The sequence below is a fragment of the Aotus nancymaae genome, unplaced genomic scaffold, assembly GCF_030222135.1.
Source record: "Aotus nancymaae isolate 86718 unplaced genomic scaffold, 86718_ANA_hifiasm-v0.15.2.pri h1tg000008l, whole genome shotgun sequence".
Taxonomy (NCBI): domain Eukaryota; kingdom Metazoa; phylum Chordata; class Mammalia; order Primates; family Aotidae; genus Aotus; species Aotus nancymaae.
The window spans coordinates 41,550,082-41,568,189 of record NW_026988419.1 but is presented as its reverse complement, the minus strand read 5'-3'; positions in this window follow the sequence as shown (position 1 = coordinate 41,568,189).

The following is an 18,108-nucleotide window of genomic DNA, read 5'->3' as shown; positions in this document are numbered from 1 at the left end:
GCCCCTCAGTCACATCCACTCATACGCCACTCTCCTGCCTTCCCAGTGTCACCAGCAGTTGAAGAATTTGGGGTTCAGCTGTTGGCACTGTGCAGTGAAAACTGACTTGAACTGAAGACTCAGACTTGTTGGTCAGGCAGCAGGCTTTAAGAGAAATAGGAAAGTCAAGAATTCTATTTTATTTGATTTACATTATGAGGGATTTCTAACTCAGAAGACCAAGATGAAAATAGGTCAGTTTGTGGATGTAAGATTTTCTCATGTGATGGCTTCAGAAGGAACTAGATTTTCATGAATGTTGAGGCTTGTCTTTTGCAGTGGGCAGCAGTTGTTCTTTTCTGTGCCTCATTTCTTCTTTGTTATTATTGTTTATGCCTCTACTTCTCTTGTTTCCTGGATGGAACTTCCTCTCTCCAGGAGGAAAAATGAAGAGGCACTTATTGCCTGAATTTTACTTGCTGTGTGACCTTGGGTAAGATACTTAACCTGTCCAAGTGTCAGACTTCTTATGTGTAGAATAAAGGTAATGGTGCAGTTCATGAGGTGATGATGAGCATTAAATGTAATGCTTGTAAAGCACCTGGCACAGAGCCAGGCACTTAGTAAACATTTAATAAATGGTAGCTCTTAGTATAATGAAAATGGTAGTATAAGCCAGTGAGATACTAATTTATTCATTTGCTATTTAGCTGGTAGTTACCTGGTACAGGTGTCATGGAAATTCTTAGGAAATAGGCCATTCTGCCTGAGGAGGTTGATCTCTTTGGCTGAGGGAGGTAGTCATAGCTCAGGCCTGTGAGTCTTGTTTCCAAAGGGTAGTTTGTAGGTTTCTTTTGGTGAATTGCCTTCAGCAAATTCCTGAGCTGAAGCCCAGTTGTGGGGATTGCTCCAGCATAGAGACCCCTAAGTGTCTCCGCCATAATGGAGCTTGAGCCCAGATACATTTCTCCCCTCCTGGATGCAGTCGAGCTAAGGGAATGAAGGAAGTGCAAGAAGTCTGATTTTGCGAAGTTTATTTCCGGTTCACTGATCTAACAGTTTGGCTGGGTGAAGGTTGTGTGGTTTCACTGCGCATTGTATTTCTTGAAGTTTCTGTTCTGGGCTAGTTTTTATGACTCTGTTACCAGTACTCACTGAAGCTTGTGACTATTCCTATGACATTTGAAATTGTTACCTCTAAGATTTATACCTTGGTTTGACCATTGTAAAATGTGATCTTGTTTCTGTGTTTTTGATTATCGGGTAAGTAGAAAAGGTCACCTGTTTGTTTTATGACTTCTTGATCAATCTTTATGACAGTTGATTGAATTGCTTCTCCTTTTACTAGTTTTAACTTGAACCCCAGGCTTGCAATGTTGTAACTTTCTCTTCTCCTTTGTTGTAGTAACCTCACTAAGTAACCTGACGTCAGCCACTGCAGGCTAAAGGGTATATAACGAGACCCTGTGCACAAAATAAGTTGCTGACTTGGGCAGTCCTCGTCAGTCCTCCAGACCCCATACTGTTCTATCTCTCTTTTTTTCCACTCACTCTCTCTTCCAGGTATTGGGACCCTCTTGCTGGTCAAGAGACCCCTGGCAGATGTGCCTTTGGGGCCTGCTGAGGAAGAAGACTTCAGCTGACTGCCCCTCATGGTGCTGTCTTTCTTCACTTTTCAATTCTACCTCTGAAGTAATGCTCCTTTCTCTCTCTACGCAAGGGAACAGTCTCCATTGTTGCTTCATTGTTCTCCTTTGTGGAAGAGTCAGCCAAGTGCTTTCTCTACCTTGTACAGTTTGCTAGATGACCTTCCTTTCATTTTCTTTCTGCTACGTCAGTTCCCAAAGTGTGGGCCCAAATAGCAGCATCTTCATCACTTGGGAATTTGTCAAATATGCACATACCTGGTGACATCTAGTGAATCAGAAACTCTTAGGTGGGGCCCAGCTGGGTTTTAAAAGCCTCCTTATGACTCCGATGCTGACTAATGTGTAAGAACTATTGCTCTGTGTTTTTAGATTCAGACTTTTTTCTAACATACTTCTCCAAGATTTGTCCTGTGAAGCCCATTGCAGTGACACATGTAAAGGGAAGGACTGTTATCTGTCAAAAGCATGCACTGTCCAGTCTGGTCTAGTAACTCAGTGGGCTGAGGAGAAGAATCCCATCTGGCAGGGGTTCCCATTGGGTCACTGTCCACCCAAGCCTGGATGCTACTTACATCTGTTCTAACTGGCTTCTTGTCTTTCCTTAGCATTCTAGCCACCCACGTTCTTTGAGTCGCTCAAATCTCCTCTCTCAGGAACTCAGTCATTTCAGAATGAACCCAGTGATGCTTCAAATGTGCACAGTAACCTTTCTGGCCTTTCCTGATCAAATCTGCCCAGATCCTCTCTACACTGGAATGATTCCAATTTTCAAGGTATGTCCCAATCACTCCAGTACGGATGCCACTTGCAGCTTCAGGAGGGTTTCATTAGTGTTTTGCAGGGTCCTGAGTCCTTGGCTCCATGGGGGGTTACTCTGGTCTGCTCCTGAAATGTGGCTTATCTTCCTTTTTAGCTCTCTTCAGGTCCCAGGAAACCTTCTTTTCTAGTCTCATCTCTAAGAATAGTGGAAACTGTGAAAATATTCTCTGACGTTATCTGTCTAGCCCAGCCTCCAAGATCTCATTTTTCTTTGAGTATGTGTCCAAGATCTCAACCTCTCCCAAAGAAAACGGTGCTCTTCCCCACACTTTTCTTCTATTCCTGCCCTCATAGGAAGATTCATACTTTTTTTTTCTCCCAACATTTAATTTTAGAAAATGTCAAACCCACAGAAAAGTGGATAGACTAGCACGATGAAAGATTTTCCACTCTTCTGCGTTCACCAGTTGCCAACATTTTGCCACATCTGCTTTTTCTTTTTCAGTACACACACACAGACACACATACACACAGACACACACACACAGACACACAGACACACAGACACACATACACACACATACACAGACACACACACAGACACACACATACACACACATACATAGACACACACACAGACACACAGACACACAGACACACATACACACAGACACATACACACACACACATACACACAGACACAGACACATACACACACATACACAGACACACACACATACACATACACACAGACACACAGACACACACACATACACACAGACACATACACAGACACACACACACAGACACACTTTTACTCTGAACCATTTGAAAGTTGTAGATACCATGACACTACTACTAAATATTTCAGCTTGTATTTCCTAAGATTAAGGACATTTTCTTATATAACCACAATATCCCTATCATATTAATATAGTTATACATCATAGATTTTATTTATTTACTATATAGTCCCTAGCCAAATCACTCCAAATACCCCAATAGTTGTATGTTATGTCTTTTTATTCATGTGTAATCTGGAATAGCCCCCCTGCCTTTTGAAAAATGTTTTAAATTTTGTCTTCCATACAGTGGCATTTTTGAAGGGGGCAGGCTGGGAATTCCAATTCCCAGTTGGAATTTGCCTGATTATTTCCTCATAATTAGATACAGGTTAAACACGTTTGGCCAGAATACTCCAAATATGATATCGTGTTCTTTTCGTACCCACATGTTGTTGCGATCTGGTGAAACTCAGGTTACAGAAGCAAAGGAGGGTATGTTAGAATCACAGAATCATAGAGCAGGAAAGAGCCTCACAGTCTGACCAAAGCATACCATGTTACAAATGAGCACACCGAGGCATGAGGAAATCAAAAAGTGGCCCCACAGTTTAGCCAGTGGCAGTCAGCTGTTGCTGGTGCACCATCTACTAAACTCTCCTAAAATGTCAGCATTCGCTTCCTTTAGCTTTTCAGGACCCTAGAGAATATGAGATAAATATGGGATCCATGGGGCAGCTGACATATTTATACAGACGCCCGAGTGTGTTATTATGAAGCTTTTCCTTTCCCCTGCTTTGAAGTCTCGCAAACTCTCCTAGCGACCTCTCCGAGAGATATTCAAGAAGCAGCTAACGCCTGTTTTCAACAGAAAAGACAAGTTTTCTGTAGAGAGTGGCCTTCCAGCCAGCTCCAGAAACACTTCTAGGTTAAGAGAAGCAGCAGCCCAGCACTTCTGAGCTATTTGTGTGATTTAAAAGGCAGGTGTCTTTCCATTGACCTGTTTTCAGTGCTATAATCCCATTACCTTGACATTATCCTCTGGAGTTCTGCTTTGTTTGGGAATTTTAAATTCCTTTATTTGTAACAGATCAAAAGTTATCTGGCACACACCGTGCATTTGGATGCAGGCTCTTTGATGGATCTTGCAGTCTTCCCTAATGCACACGTTCTCATATTTCCCAGATAACCACTCACGGTCTGCCCACTGCCCCCAGTTTAAAATAGCAAACCTATTCACAGGCCTTTCAAATTCTCTCTCTAAGAGATTAATTGGTAACTTTGTCAATGAATAGAAAGACGTGACTTTGAAATGTATTTTTGTGAGACCAGGTTGCTTTATGCTGTGGAGTGAGGTATCTCTAACAGTCACTTCCACCCATATTCCTGCAGAACCGTCCTAGCGCTGCAGAACTGGCCTGCTGCATAGTCTAGGTGGGGACTGCATCCCATAACCTCGTCTTTACAACTGTTTTTACAGGTCAGTGGAATAGCCGAGACCGAGAACTGTGATGGGTGATTTGAGGAGCTCAGAGCCAGGGTTGGCAAACTATGGTCTTTGGACCAAATCTACCACTTCCTCCTGGTTTATTTTTTATTTTTATTTTTTGAGATGGGGTCTTGCTCTGTCGCCCCAGACTGGAGCACAGTAGCACAATCACAGCTCACTGCAGCCTTGACCTCCCAGGCTCAAGTGATTCTTCCGCCTCAGCCTCCCGCCTCAGTCTCCCGCGTAGTTGGGACCACAGGCATGTGCCATCACACCTGGCTAATTTTTTATTTTTTATTTTTTATTTTTTGTAGAAACAGGGTCTCACTATATTGCCCAGACTGGTCTTGAACTCCTGGGCCCAAGCTATCCTTCCCTACTTTGCCCTCCCAAAGTGATGGCACTGTAAGCGTGAGCCACCACACCTGGGCACACCTTGTTTCTGTAAGGTCTTACTCTTAGAATGGTTTCTACATTTTTTTTTTTTTTTTTTGAGACGGAGTCTTGCTCTGTCGCTCAGGCTGGAGTGCAGTGGCACAATCCTGGCTCACTGCAACCTCTGCCTCCTGGGTTCAGGTGGTTCTCCTGACTCAGCCTCCTGGTTTCTACATTTTTTAATAGTTGAAAAAAATGAAAAAAGAATATTTCTAGGCCAGGCACGGTGGCTCACGCCTGTAATCCAAGCACTTTAGAGGCCAAGGTGGGCAGATCACCTGAGATTGGGAGTTCAAGACCAGCCTGACCAACATGGTGAAACTCTTTTTTTTTTAAAAAAAAAAAAAGAATATTTCATAATTTGAAGATGATATTAAATTCAGATTTTATTGTACCTAAATATTACTGGAACATGCCCATGCTTATTCATTTACATATTTTCTGTGATTACTTTTGCATGACAGAGGCAGAGTTGAGTAGTTGCTACAGATATCATATGGTCCACAGAGCTGAAAATAGAGACCTTTCCTTCCATCATTCATCAAATACCCATTCGGCACTTTTTGTGCACCAGGCACTCTGTAAAGCATAGGAGGTCGAAAGATATGGAAGAAAGCCTCTTCTCCTGGGGAGCTCTATATATCAGGTGAAACATGGTAGATGTAAAAAGTGGATCAGAGCAGGCACGGTGGCTCATGCCTGTAATCCCAGCACTTTGGGAGGCCCAGGCGGGTGGATCACCTGAGGTTGGGAGTTCAAGACCAGCCTTACCGACGTGGAGAAACCAGAGAAACTCTACTAAAAATACAAAATTAGCCAGGCGTGGTGGTGCATGCCTATAATCCCAGCTGCTCAGGAGGCTGAGGCAAGAGAATCACTTCAACCTGGGAGGCAGAGGTTGTGGTGAGCTGAGATCACGCCATTGCACTCTAGCCTGGGCAACAAGAGTGAAACTCTTGTCCAAAAAAAAAAAAAAAAAATTGCATCAGAAGTGCTATAGTAGAACTGCATAAAAAATGCCACCAGAACACAGTAAGCAACGTTTCTTGTGGGGTAGAGAAACCAGACTGTCTTGATAGACAAACTGCTGACATTTCTGCTGCAGGAAGAGTGTGTGCTCACTTCCCCTACCACGTCACACAACCATTACTGTACCCTTCTTTGTGGTGTTACCAATCTCCTTTCTTATGCACATTTTATATGATTGTGCTCAGCTGTCACCTGGTATGAGTGGGAGGTAGTGAAGGGTTGGGATTAAACTGCCTGGAAAGTCACTTTACCTCTCTCAGCCTCAGTTTCCTCATCTGTAAAATAACGATACAATGAAAACCTGTCTCAGAGGGTTGCCGAGAGGCTTCAATGAAAGGAAGCACTTAGTGAGTTCGACACGGAAGCTGATGGGTAGTAAGTGCTTAGTTAATGTCAGCTAGCGTAGCCTCCTTCTCAATAGCAACCCATTGCCTGGCTCTTCTCCTCCATGCGGGAATTAACCAGGTATCTGGAAGTGGGTAGAAGGGGAAGAGCCAGGAAGGGAGGTTAACTCCAGGCAAAGGTACTTAAAGAAATGAGAACAGCATGTGCAAGGGCACCTTGGCCTCGGATCACATGGTGTTCAACAAATTCAGTCGATTTTGAAAATTTTATTTTATTTTTTTTTTATGTTTTGAGATGGAGTCTCACTCCGTCACCCAGGCTGGAGTGCAGTGGCATGATCTTGGCTCATTGCAACCTCCGCTTCCTGGGTTCAAGTGATTCTCCTGCCTCAGCCTCCCAAGTAGCTGGGACTATAGGAGTGTGCTACCATGCCTGGTTAATTTTCATATTTTTAGTAGAGATGGGGTTTCACCATGTTGGCCAGGCTGGTCTCAAACTCCTGACCTCAAGTGATCCACCTGCTTCGACCTCCCAAGGTGCTGGGATTACAGACGCAAGGCACCGCACCTGGCCTCAGTAGATTTGACAGATTTGGTTATCCACAGTTTACTTTATTACAGAGAGATTCTAGTCAGGTGAAATACATCAAAATAAATATAATTATGCCAAAAGGATGAAGTAAAAGAAAGAGAAACCCACACCATAGAAGCAGGAGTAAGAACAGTTGACGAAGATGTTGCATTCCTATTGCATTCCTGGCAGCAGCTCAGAGTTTGAGATATAACAGATGCTCAGTAAATATTGTTTGAATAAAAACATTGAACAGTGTTTCAGGTAACGGTAAGAGTTTGGCACAGCAAGAATATGAGAGGGTGTGAGAAATGGTGGTGAAAGATTAGGCTTGAGCCCCGCTATGGTGCCTTGTTGGGAAAGTCCTCCAATACTTACCCATCAGAACGGAGGAGGTTAAAAAAGCCAGGTCTCCAGAGGAACTTAAAAGTCAATAGGACCCAGAGCAGGTGGGGAGTTAAACCACATAAACTTGGAGACAAAAACACATCTTCAATTCATTGGGAACCTTTAGGGATAGTTCTTTCACCAGTCTTAAGGGCAGGATTTAGTTTGTGGTGCTTTAGTGACTGAATAAGACGGAAGGGAATGCCCCGCCCAGCTTCTCTGATGATAACACTGAAACATACTAGTCAACCATGAACTTGCATTTAATCAGCAAAATCCACGAATTAGAAAAAGATTTCATCAGAGTACCCTCTCCCTCATCATTGCTGGTCCCCTAACCCAGTGTCCCAGTTTATAGAAAATTCTTAAGGGAGAAAGATGAGCTATAAAACTACAAAGGAAAACCCAGGCCAAGCTACTTTAGATGTGAGCTGTGTGCTGGTCTATCGTGTTCCCAACCAGATAGGTTATACTACCAAAATAAAATGAAGGGGAAACAAATACTGTGGCTGCCGTATGTGTAATATGGAGTTAAATGTCCTTCAGGCTCTACCTAAGGCACCACAAGCTAGATGTGTTCACGCTCGAACATCCCAGAGGCATTTTTTTTTTTTTATTGGTTGGAACAGCAAGAAATGAAGACTAAGATAAATTTAATATTTAACTCTAACTCTTTAGTCACCCTCATTAGGCTGACTTGCCTGCAGCCATCTTGCTGTAAATTAAACAGCCTAAGCTGGTATGTTGCCAAAGCGTACATCCGGCAAAATGTTAACAGTTCTTGTTCTTATGCCTGATCAAGTTAAAAACAAGAAAGTAATCTGTTTGCCATTCAGAGAGGTCATTAGAAAGGATGGTTGAAAAAGAAAAAAAAAAGAAAACAAACAACTGTCAACTTATTTTGGAAGCTGGAAACAGAAAACTGCTCTACAGCTCTAAGCTGGTCTTTGTAGAAAGCAGCGAATGGAGCTAAATATGGAAACGACTTCTTTTGATGGGGACCTCATTACAGAAGAGTTTCAGGAAAGCTGGTTTATAGTTCCCCTATCACAATGTTGCCAAGTTATCAATTCCCCGGGGGAATGAGGAGAATGCCTTCTGAGCAGTAGAAGTTGGTAAAGTACTACTTTCTTTGGAATGCCACAGAAAAGATAGCAGAAGCTAGAGTTCTCATAGAGAACTCACTGTGCCAGGCACGGTGGCTCACGTCTGTAATCCCAGCACTTTGGGAGGCTGAGGAGGGTGGATTACTGGAGGTCAGGAGTTTGAGACCAGCCTGGCTAACATGGTGAAACCCCATCTCTACTAAAAAAAACAAAAAACAAAAATAGGCCAGGAGTGGTGGCACAAGCCTGTAATCCCAGCAATTTGAGAGGCTGAGGCAGGAGAATCACTTGAACCTGGGAGCTGATGTCATGCCACTGCACTCCAGCCTGGGTGACAGAACGAGACTCCGTCTAAAAAAACAAAACAAAACCCCAAAAAGATAGAGAACTCACTGAGCCAGAACACAGAAACTCTCCTTCATGTGAGCAAGTGGCCAAAATCTTTTTTTTTTTTGGTGGAAATGGGATTTGGTCCTCTCTTCAGATTTAACTCATTTGATTGATCTTATTGATCAAGGATAGACAGCTGTCATTGTCTTCCTTCCATACTAATAACAAAAAATAAGTTCTGATTCAACAAATTATATCAAAAGCACAGACTGTTTATTAACAAAGAACAGAGGAAGACCACACATCATCTTTCTCCTGCTTTCTCATGTCTATCATATTGTGGCATGAAGACAAACACATTCCTGGGTCTATCAGCTTCACCTGACTTGACTCTGGAATTATCAGTAAACCTGTCTACTTAAACCACGGTTTCTCAGCCTCGGTTGCTCGTTTGAATCACAGGGAGCTCTGGAAGCTCCTTGTACTGCAGCCACACACCAGATCAGTTACATCATTATCTTTGTTGGGGGCAGGTGTGACCTAGGCATCAGTATTTTTTAATGATTCCTAAATAATTCCAGTAAGTAGCCAAGTTTGAGAACTGCTGCATTCTCAATCTTGGTGACACATTAGATTCACCTGGGTGCCCAGGCCAAATTAATCAGAATCAGAATATTTTTAGTTCCCCGGGTGACTCTAATATGCAACCAGGGCTGATAACTTCTGCCTTTAAACAGTGATTCTCGAAGTATGATTACAGAGCTTGCATTAGGGTTACCCACTTTCCTTATTAAATATTTGGTTCCCAGCTCTACCCCATACCTATTGAATCAGAAATAGGACTTCACTTGGTTTTGCAAGCTCTGCAGGTGATCCACATCCTCTTTAAACCTTGAAATCCACCACCTGAAACTTCCTCTATCACTGCTTGAAGATTCCTCAACTTCCACAAAGATTTATTCTTTTTACGTGAGGAAGATGGTGTTTATATTTCTATGAAAGTGCAAATACAATGGCATATATGCAAAATACATTAGGTTTGAATGTGATGAACCTGATCAAGAAGAAAAAGGAATCATAACCAATCAACCAAAACAAACAAAACCAAGACATTAGGTAGAAAGATCAAGGTGCAGAATAGCTGGTATAGCATGTGCCTTTTTTAAACCATAAAAAGGAATAATTGTATGAATATTCTGGATAGCTGCTAAGAAGACCTTTTATAATATGTATCACACACATGTAATTCTTCTATTTAAAAAGAGTACAATACAAACATTACAGAGAGAAGTCATATTAAACCTCATTAATGTTAAAAGATAAACTGAGGCACGTTGAAATATTAAAGAGTTTATTTGAGCAAACGATTCATAAATCAGGCAGCATCAGGCTTCAGGTGGCTCCAGGCTCCACCAACAGGGCAAGAGGAGAAGGCTTTAAGGTTAGTTGGCGGCTCCTGAGTTTTAAAGCTGAAGTTGCATTTTCCTAGAATACGACCATTGATACTGGGGGTTTCAGTTTGCTTCTGTAGAAACCCAGGGCCCAGGAGCCGGCTCAGCCTAATGGCCTTTCCATTAATGATCTTAGTTATTTATACCTAGAATGAATCATTTTATCAAAAAAAATTTCTGAACAGCTTTTTATCTGAGGAAGAACAATTAGAGTAAATGCCATGAGACGAGAAGAGCAGGAAAGAATCTCAGAGCCTCGAAGTCAACATTTGCCAACTTTACGTTTTTGTTCAAGGTCATTCTTGACTTTGATTTACATGCCCAAAGATGGAAACAAACCAATGTGTATTCTTCACCCCTCACCGACACTGTCGTTTAGAAAATAACTGGGCTCGGCCGGTGCAGTGGCTCATGCCTGTAATCCTAGTATTTTGAGAGGCTGAGGCAGGAGTATCGCTTGAGCCCAGGAGTTCAAGACCAGCTTGGGCAACATAGTGAAATACCATCTCTACTAAAGATACAAAAATTAGCCAGGCGTGGTGATGCCGCCTGTAATTCCAGCTACTCTGGTGGCTGAGGCACGAGAACCGCTTGAATCCGGGAGCCACAGGTTGCCGTGAGCCGAGATTGTGCCACTGCACTGCAGCCTGGTGACAGCGAGATCCTGTCCCCTCCAAAAATAGAAAATAAGTGGGGGCGTCCTCCCTTCCCCAGGCTCCCTCTAATTGTGTGGCGGGGTTGGGGTTTTAGCACTCACAAGCTTCCGTGAAATGCTGCCTCACGTTATCTTGCAGCCACCAGGTGGCAGCAGCAATCCACTTTTTGGTCTAACCTGGGCGAGGCTGAACTAGGGTGGTTCTTTAATTAGTGTATTGGTCATAGAATCATGGACGTTTAGACGTGAAAGAACATTTCTCAACAGTTCTACTGACAACTACAGATGTTTAAACGGAGAAAAAAGAACAAGCATATTAAGAACACCTCATAGTTCACACAATAAATTCAATCTATTGAAGGGAAGAAAGGATGTTGTAACATCTACAGTGCGCTGAGCACTCTGTATGCTATCTCATTTGATCATCAATACAACCTTGTGGGATGGATACCAATGACTCTAATTAACCATGGGGAAACGCACGTTGGGATAGGTTCAGCAGCTTGTCTGATGCTCAGAGAAGGAGGTAAGAGGCAGGATATGAACCCAGTTTGACCACATAAATGCGAATCTTTCCATTATGTCAGATGGTCTCTTGCATTTAAAAGTATCAGTCACCAGTCAAAATAGGCTTTGGAAGATGTCTTGGAGTTGGACCACAGCATGCTTCTGTGTGCGGGGGGTGGGACTGATCAGCCAGATGGCAGGATTTTGATGGTGAGGAAATATGGTTATTATTTGAGAACCCTCTGTTTTATGTCCCAGTACTTATGCTAGTCACAAAAAAGTAAGAGGATCAGGGGTGACTTCTACATTTGAACCATCCTGAATAATCAAGAAGAGCTTCTTGAGATTAGAGGATTTTTTTTTTTTTTTTTTTTTTTTGAGACGGAGTTTCGCTCTTGTTACCCAGGCTGGAGTGCAATGGCGTGATCTTGGCTCACCGCAACCTCCGCCTCCTGGGTTCAGGCAATTCTCTTGCCTCAGCCTCTTGAGTAGCTGGGATTACAGGCACGCGCCACCATGCCCAGCTAACTTTTTTTTATTTTTAGTAGAGACGGGGTTTCACCACGTTGACCAAGATGGTCTCGATCTCTTGACCTCGTGATCCACCCGCCTCAGCCTCCCAAAGTGCTGGGATTACAGGCGTGAGAAATTAGAGGATTCTTAACCAGAGAGAGAATCACACTCTGAAGAGGGGTCAGAATGCTTATTTCTCTTTTTTGAGACAGGATCTCACTCTGGTCCATGCTGGAGTGCAGTGGCGTGATCATGGCTCACTGCAGCAGCGTGATCACAGCTCACTGCAGCCTTGACCTCCAGGGCTCAAGTAATCTTCCCACCTCAGCCTCCCAAGTAGCTGGGACTACAGGCATGTGCCACTACACCCAGCTTATTTTTTGTATTCATTGTAGAGTCAGGGTCTCTGTGTGTTGCCCTGGCTGACTGAACTCCTAGGCTCAAGCGATCCTCCTGCCTCAGTGTCTCAAAATGCTGGGATTACAGGCATGAGCCACTGCACCCAGCCAGAACACGTATTTTTCTAAGATAATATGAACTTGAAGTAAATGATGAATTGTAAGTCATGTGAAGTGTCAGGGGAAATATTTATTAGTGGGACGTTCCTCTATACTTGTTGCCTTCATAATTAAATAATACATTGGAGTCTCTACTTTTTAATAGTATCTCTTCCCTCTCACTAGATGAGATGAAGAAATTATCTTCCCACACTTTCCTGCACCTCGTTTCTCCATAATTTCCCAATTTGAGCTGGATAAACTCTATTTTTATGTTGTCAAGTTTAGTAATTTACATTCAGTCCTATAATTGTAAATAAGAGCTGTGGTGGTATAATTAAAGAGTATTTAGTGAAGAACTGAGCAGTGTGATTGGTCAGCAGGAAAGACATGTCATCCTGTGTGACTAACTTCATGTCCTCATAAGGACAATCATCAAGGTCAAATGCATCCTGTTCTCTAACATGCTCAAGATCAAGCAGTGGTTGGTTTATTCGTATCTGTACATGGCTTTCTTGCAAACATTTTTGTTTTCTTTAAAGGTTTTATCGGACTTTCCTTATTTCAATTTTTAGAAAAAATAGGCCTCATTTGTCCTATCACTAAGATATGGCCTCTCGATCATACTATTATTGAATGGTGCCGTGTGGACTGCGTATGGGTTCGCCTTCCATCTGTCACCGTGGGCTTTGTTTGCATTGCACTACTTGGCTGGTTTCCCTCTTTGTTATATCTTCGTAAGTTTCCTCTTTAATTGGATTTGTCCCTGTGTTTTGTTGATATACATCCTTAATCATTTCAGAAATAGTGGTCGGGGAGTATACTTTCCAAATGTTTGCATGACTGAGATGTCTTCGTGTTATTCTCCTTTGACTGAAATTTCACTATGAAAATGCCCCTTTAATTTCTCTCTTAATAGCTCATAGTAAGTCCTTATTTTTAATCTAGTATAAGTCGCTAGAATTAATGTTAGTTGTGTCTTGCATAATTCTATTGAAATTATTTTAGTACTATTTCAATATTATTTTTAAATAACACAGATTATATGAGTAAATTATGGTCTTAAGTGAATCTTTCTGGCTGTTTCCAGTAAAAAGTAATCCTCTCTCGTTTCCTTTACACTTTTGTAATAAGAACTAGACATTTTCTTCTCATATATTCTATTGTATTTCCGTGAAAGCTTCTGGAAAGGTTTTTAAAGCAGTATTTCTGTCATCATTTTGTGAGTCCCATTTTCACAACTCACTTAGAAGCAGAATGTTTTATGAGAAGCTGTGTGGGGCCCAGAATGAGTAAGGCACTAGTCTTTGAGCATTTTCTTATTCAGAAAATAAAGTCTTCCAGTAGACTTAAAGCTATCATAAGGCCCATCTGTGTGCCTAAGGTAAGACTCTTTAACTCACTGAGAAAATGTCTATGAGCGTAAGAAAACTCCCCTTTCCCTCTATAACATAAAGAAAATGGTTAAAGTTTTAAATGTATGATCCAATCCTTTGCTGTTGACAGCATAGAAATCTGTGATTCTCCTGCTGATAGAACGAAAGTTGCTTTTAAAGGGTTAGAATTGAAAAATGCTCAGACCAAAATATTTGCTGAATTTTCCTCTCAGTAATACCTGGGTGGATACGTAATTATTTCTTGGCCTGCTGGGTGCAGTAGCCCACCGTGCTTTGTCTGTCTCTGCACGTATGGAGAGGACAGTCTGGTCAGAACATGGCTCCGAGGGCCTGACTGCATGGGTTCACATCCTGCCTCTGCTACTTCTAGCCGAGTCACACTGGGCCACTCGGCTTAAACTCCCTCCAACTCTGGTGTCCCCCAAGCCTCGGATGTCCCTCTGTGAAATGAAGATAACACTAGCACTTAGGCTGTGATTGAAATGTAAAGGTTAGGTGAGTTAGTCTCTGCAAGGAGCTGAGGGCGCTGCCAGGTCCCTGACAAGCCTTCGGGATGTCTGCTAGCTTCATTATCGTTGAGTCATGAATTAGGTGTACATAGCTTACTCTCAAGGCATCCTTGAGTCATATTCATGTCTAAAAAACATGAGGTCATTTTGGGTTGATGGAGAAGGAGCCTCCGGAAGAGATAGGGTTCCTTTTCAAAGCTTTGTGGGGTGAGAGTGGAGAGGATGCATCTGCAATGAAAACAAATGCTGTTGATGGGCTCTAGTAGATGCATGGGGACAGGGCATGGGTAAAACTATGAACCTACCCAAGTGTGTGACGGGTAAAGAGAGGGGAACATTGGAGATGAGAAAGGGAAATTTTTACAGAACATTCAAAAGATACAAAAACAGCAACAGTACACTAATGCTCTAGAAAAGGAAATCTGACTTCACATAGGCACATTAAATATTCCACCAATATTTGAAATGCTGAACTAGTAGATAATTGAAATAAGGTATTTAAAACTGCATAATAGGCCAGATGTGGTGGCTCACACGTGTAATTCCGGCAATCTGGGAGGCTGAGGTGGGAAGATCACTTGAGGTCAGGAGTTTGAGACCAGCCTGGCCAATATGGAGAAACCCTGTCTCTATCAAAAATATAAAAATTAGCTGGGTGTGGTGGCACATGCCTGTAGTCTCAGCTACTCGGGAGGCTGAGGCAAGAGAATTGCTTGAACCGTGGAAGCGGAGGTTGCAATGAGCCGAAATGGTGCCACTGAACTCCAGCCTAGGCAACAGAGCGAGACTCCATCTCAAAATAAAACTGCACAACTCAGCTTTACCTTCCATTTAAGGCACAAAGAACATTTCTGATTTGTGGAATCCTGAGTTGGGATGGATAGAAGTGCAGGTTTGGATAGATAGGTTGCTGAACGTGAGAAATGGTCCATGAAGACCTGAAGGGAGGGGGCATTCCCTCTCCTAGCTTGTTTCGTCTTTTATGCTGGGCCTCAGTCTCCTCGCCTGTAAAACCGGAGGGCTGTGTTCAGTGGAGTCTATGTGCTTTTCTGGTTTGAAGGTCTGAGGCTCTAAGGAACAGTAGGGCCATCTTGTCAGCTATTTAATGTGGTGAGATAGACATTTGGGAGAAAACTGAGAAGATTAGCCCATGAAAGATTTGTTCCTGATTCAGATTTTAAAGGATAGAGATGGACAAAAAGATGTAAATAGGGATCCAATCTAGTATTTAAAAAAAGAACAAAATCCGGCCTGGTGCCGTGGCTCACGCCTGTAATCCAAGCACTTTGGAGGCTAAGGCAGGAGGATCACCTGAGGTTAGGAGTTCAAGATCAGCCTGACCAACATGGTGAAACCCCGTCTTTTTTTTTAAAGAAAAAAAAAAAAAGAACAAAAACCAAGGCTGTGTGTGGTGGCTCATGCCTGTAATACCAACACTTTGGGAGGCAAAGGTAGAAGGATTACTTGAAGCCAGGGGTTTGATACCAACTTGGGCCACAAGGTGAGACCCCCTTTCTACAAAAAATGAAATAAAATAAGCTAGCTGGGCATGGTGGTGCATGGACGTAGTCCCAGCTACTCAGGAGGCTGAGGTGGGAGAATCGCTTGAGCTCAGGAATTCTAGGCTGCCACAAGCTCTGATTGTGCCACTGCACTCCAGCCTGAGGAACAGTGAGACCCTGTCTCTTAAAAATTTTTTTTTTTTTTTTTTTGAGATGGAGTCTCACTCACTTCGCCCAGGCTGGAGTGCAGTGGTGCGATCTTGGTTCATGGCAACCTCTGCCTCCCGGGTTCAAGCAATTCTGCTGCCTCAGCCTCCCGAGTAGCTGGGACTGCAGGTGCGTACCAGCCCACCCAACTAATTTTTGTACTTTTAGTAGAGACAGGGTTTTACCACGTTGGCCAGGATGGTCTTGATCTCTTGACCTCGTGATCTCCCTGCTGCCTCGGCCTCCCAGAGTGCTGGGATTACAGGCCTGAGCCACCATGTCTGGCCAAAAGAAATTTTAAAAGAGAGGGAAAAAAACACATGAAAATGATGAGATGGTGAAGCAGATTTTGAAGTGGGGTCCATGGAATCTCTGGGTGTCTGTAATAACATTAAGGAGGAGAACAGATTTCAGGAAGGAAAGCTCCCATTGCTCCATTTCCATCTGAATTGACAGATTAAAGTTCTCAGCACATGGCTCCATAAGCTCTCCTAAGAACCTAGACTGAAAACCTAACATTACTTTGTGTTTAAACAGTTACTTTGGGGTTAATCTTAAATTTGCTTGACCATGAGTTGTTGTTTTTTTCTTTTTTGTGGTACAGGGTCTCACTGTTGCCCAGGCTGGTGCAGTGGCACAATTCCGGCTTCCTGCAGCCTCCACCACCTGGGCTCAAGTGATCCTTGTGCCTCAGCCTCCCAAGTAGCTGAGACTACAGATATGCACCACCGTGCCTGGCTAATTTTTTTTTTTTTGAGACAGGTTTTCACCATGTTGCCCAGGCTGGTCTCAAACTTCCAGGCTCAAGCCATCTGCATACCTTAGCCTGTCAAAGTGCTGAGATTACAGGCATGAGCCACTGAGCCTGGCTGACCATGAGTTTTTGATATCATTAAAATGGCTAATTACTCATAAACTGCAAATAGTAGGCAGGTTTTGAGTAATTTCTTTGAAAACAAATATGTAAAAAGTTTCTTATGCACATCAGGTTCTCTTTCTTGAGCTGAAATGAGCAAGGCTCAGCTATGCTTCAGAGAAGAACTATGGGAGTGAGAGATGATGGCTTATCTTATGTGAGGTTTCAGCTACAGTTGCCAAGTTCCCACTGCTCAGCCATGCACTCAAGAAGTTCTCCATCAGAGACTCTAATAAGGCCCTGCTTAACATTGTGACATCCTGAATGTGACAAGGGAAGGAAAATTAGAAAAGCTACTATTCTTGAAAGCAAATATGGCTTTCCAAAGGTTGGAAAATTGGAAATGAGATCATAAGATGTCCACCTGACAAAACTTGGCCTGAGAAAGGGCTGCACTGTGCCTACAGGGCCTTCAGCCCATGATGCATTGTTTGTTTATTGAAGTAAAGCATTATGAATTCTTGTTTATCCACATTTAACCAACCAGAAGAGCAAGATAATTCCTTCTCCCCAAACTTGATCTTTAAGAGAAAAAGATAATTAAGGTTGTTCATTAGGAGGGATACATCAGAACAGAATGAGATCACCTTGACTTAAAAGCCCATTCTGAAGATAATGTCAATTTTGTGACTTCCTTGGCAGTGTCCCTATGCACTGCAGAAACTTGGAGTACTTGTGCATGCTCAGAGATTAAACTGCATATAGTATCATTTTCCTAGTTGTATTGCATTGCTTTCTTGACTCTAAGCATCTCTGATCATTCTATATTACTTTAAGTACCCGTAATGAGCTCTAGGTATTTAAAATATTATTTTTTATTATTTTTTATTTTTTTTCTGCCACCAACTCTCAGATTCTTTAAGTGTATAGAAGTTTTCCCTGATAAAACATGGCTTCTGACTCCTCCTTCCTTCCCTCTAGAACTTACCTTTAAAAAAAAAGATAGGCTGGGAGTGGTGGCTCATATCTGTAATCTTAGCACTTTGGGATGCTGAGGTGGTGGATCACACTTGAAGTCAGAAGTTTGAGACCAGGTTTCACATGGTGAAACCCTATCTCTACTATTAATAAAAATATAATACAAAACATTTATC